Genomic DNA, 3721 nt, shown 5'->3' with positions numbered 1-3721 from the left:
CTTCCGCCCATCGCGGAGGAGCACTCCCATTGGCCAGGGGCTGCTTCAGCTGTCGACCCATTGGATAATACCGTTGTCGCTCCCAGGGCCCCGCCTTCTGCGCGTTGATTGGCTCCCCGGAGGCCCACGGGGGCGTGTCCCTGGAAGCCCTGGCCCCTGCACATCTGGAACCAGAGGCACGGAGCTGAGCTGTGAGCCTGTTGCTGAGTTTAACAACTGTCCCCGACACAGGCTAATAATATTTGCATGAATAATTCTGTACAAACATTACTAATATGCCTAATATATTGAGATAATTAATGGTATTTGTTCTTTTCTCATGAGCCATTAATACTTATTAGTCATTCTTGTTGCTATGATAATGCCCTTGTGCAAGACTTCTGCAGGGCTGTGACCATATTTGAGCACTTTACTTTTTTGCAGTGGAAGAGTGAACCTGAGATGCAGGTTTGAGAGCTAGTTTCTCCACTTGCTGCCTGAATGGATTCCCTGAGCTTCTCTTACCTCGTGTATAATAAAGGAGAGAATAATTATGTAAGTATAACCAAGCACATATTACAAACAATACAGCAATTTAAAATTATGATTCCATTGTAGATTATAATTGCAAAATATGGAGGGCAAGGCGGGTGGATCTCCTGAGCTCAGGAATTAGAGACCAGCCTGGGCAATATAGTGAAACCGTATCTCTACAAAAAAAAATACAAAAATTAGCCAGGCGTGGTGGTACGCACCTGTAGTTCCACCTCCTTGGGAGGCTGAGGTGGAAGGATCCCTCGAGTCTAGGAGGCAGAGGCTGGAGTGAGCCCTGATCATGCCACTGCACTCCAGCCTGGGGGAAGAGAGCAAGACCCTGTCTCAAAAATAATATAATATAATATAATATAATATAATATAATATAATATAATATAATAGCAAAATGTTCATAAGCTAGTACTAAGCAAGAAAAGCATCTAATGGGCTGTGCGCGGTGGCTCACGTCTGTAATCCCAACACTTTGGGAGGCCGAGGCTGGTGGATCACCTGAGGTCAGGAGTTCCAGATCAGCCTGGCCAACATGGTGAAACCCCGTCTCTACTAAAAATACAAAAATTAGCTGGCCGTGGTGGCAGGCGCCTATAATCCCAGCTACTTGGGAGGCTGAGACAGGAGACTCCCTTCAACCCAGGAGGTAGAGGTTGCAGTGAGCCGAGATTGAGCCACTGCACTCCAGCCTGGGCGACAAAATCAAAACTCCGTCTCAAAGCAATATTTATAACAAAATAAAATATTTAGTTTAAATATGCAGTATAATTTGTGCGATTCCAAACATATAAAGTTCAAAACCAGGGAAAACTAACCTAAAGTGCGAGAGAGGTAAGTAACTGGTTCCATTCAGAGGGTATATAGCCTGCAAGAGGATATGAGAAAGATTTTCTAGAAATATTTATATCTTGATCTGCAAAGTGATTAACACAGATGTATTAATTAGTAAATAGTTATTAAGCTACACACCTATGTCTTAAGCACTTTACATTGTATGTTAAAACTTACTGGAGTTCAAAAGAAAGCACAATCATTAAAGATTAAAAAACAATCAGAAAAAATATGTATTAATATGAATTAAGCATATTAATATATTAAGTATATATAAAGAAAAAAGGAACCATATAGTGTGTTCTCTTATGAATAAGGTGTTTTAACTCAGCATAATGTTTTTGAGGTTTATCCATGCTGTTGATAATATCAAGCCTATTCCTTTTCAGTGTCAAGTAGCACAGCACATGGATATGCCACAATTTATACTGACAAACATTAGAACTGGTTCTAGTTTTTGGCCAGGTGAGGTGGCTCACAATCCCAGCACTTTGGCAGGTCGAGGCGGGTGGATCGCCTGAGCTCAGGACTTCCAGACCAGCCTGGGCAACATAATAAAATCCTGTTTCTACAAAAAATACAAAAAGTTAGCCAGTGGTGGTGGCTCATGCGTGTAGTCCCAGCTACTTGGGAGGCTAAGGTGAGAAGATTGCTTGAGCCTGAGAGGTGGAGGTTTCAGTGAGCTGAGATGGCACCACTGCACTCCAGTCTGGGTGACAGAGTGAGACTCTGCCTCAAAAAAAAAAAAAAAAAAATTGATTCTAGTTTAAGCAGTAGTAAACATTCTTGTGCAAGTCTTTGGGGATATATGTTTTATTTCTCTCAGATAAATACTTGGAAGTGGGATTGCTGGATCATATGGTAAGTCTATGTTTTAACTTTAGAAACTGCCAAAACTGTTTTCCAAAGTGATTGCGCCACTAAGCGTTCCCAACAGCAGTGTAGGAGAGTTTCAGTTGCTCCGCATAGTCATCCACTTGGTATAAACACATTTTGAATAAATAAACAGGAGAATGGCAGTCCTGTCTCCTGGGAACAGCTGTCTTCCCTTGCCTGAGTGACCCAGAAGCTCCTCTAAATTCATAGTTCACAGTGGGAGGAGAAAACAAGATCCAGGGTAGCAAGGAATGGACTGGAAATAATGATAAGCTCAAATTTCACTTAACCCCTGGGGTGCCTTATTTTCACTGGCCTAAATCCAACAGCAGAAATAAAAAAAAATTTAGGAGCATTTTATTCCTGACCAAAAAAGGCAGGCAAGGCAGGGTGATTACAGTGGCAGCAGAAAGGATTTAGATTAGGTTAGAGGAAGAGCTGCGTCTTGGTTTACCAGGAGTCACCTGTATGAGAGGATTAGATGGAGTTCCCCCCAACCTCCTTGCACCAGAATCTTTAAAGGGCTCATTAGAAATTTATTTATTTTTTTTATTTATTTACTTATTTTTTGTTTTTTTGAGACAAAGTCCCACTCTCTCGCCCAGGCTGGAGTGCAGTGGCGCGATCTCGGCTCACTGCAACCTCCGCCTGCTGGGTTCAAGCAATTCTCCTGCCTCAGGCTCCCGAGTAGCTGGGACTGTAGGCACCCACCACCACACCTGGCTATTTTTTTGCATTTTTAGTAGAGATGGGGTTTCACCATGTCGGTCAGGCTGCTCTTGAACTCCTGACCTCAAATGATCCTCCTGCCTTGGCCTCCCAAAGTGCTAGGATTACAGGCATGAGCCACTGCGCCCAGCCGGCTTGTTAGAAATTTATATGTCTACTCAAGGTCAACCTCCTCACTATCCCAATTCCCTAGTATCCCAACCTCATCCCCCAAAACTCACTAAATTAACTGAATCTGGATTTCTGGTGTCATGGCCTAAATGGCACTTCTGGGCTCTGGCAGATTTAGCATTCACTGCAGTGGAATTTTGATAAAGCCCAAAGGGAGAGGTGTTGCCCTACCCTTCCCAGCTCAGCCCTACTCAGAGCCCTGCCAGGCTTGGGGAGGGAAATTCCTCTCCTCTAGCCAAAGCTGTGACTACCTAGTCTGAGAAGCCAACCCGACTCCTCCATTCCCCAACATGCCTCCATCCCTGTTTTAAACTGTCCTCTGCCTCCCGCAGCCTCAGCCCCTGCTCAAGGGCTAGGGATCTTCACTGACAGTATGCAGCTTTTCCTCGTTCTAGCTGCCAACCTATTCCCTTCCTCCCACTTTTACTTCCCCGCAAGCAGCTGCTTAGAGTCAGATTCCTGGCCCCATGCCTAGCCCGGACACATGGAAGGCACTCAATTTCTACTTGCAGAATTACTTCAAGGTGCTGCTTTACAATAAACTCTTTTTTTTTTGAAACGGAATCTCGCCTGGGTGCAGTGGCTCAC

Source organism: Chlorocebus sabaeus, chromosome 11 (assembly GCF_047675955.1).
Source record: "Chlorocebus sabaeus isolate Y175 chromosome 11, mChlSab1.0.hap1, whole genome shotgun sequence".
Classification (NCBI taxonomy): Eukaryota; Metazoa; Chordata; class Mammalia; order Primates; family Cercopithecidae; genus Chlorocebus; species Chlorocebus sabaeus.
Note: the sequence above shows the minus strand (reverse complement) of the source record.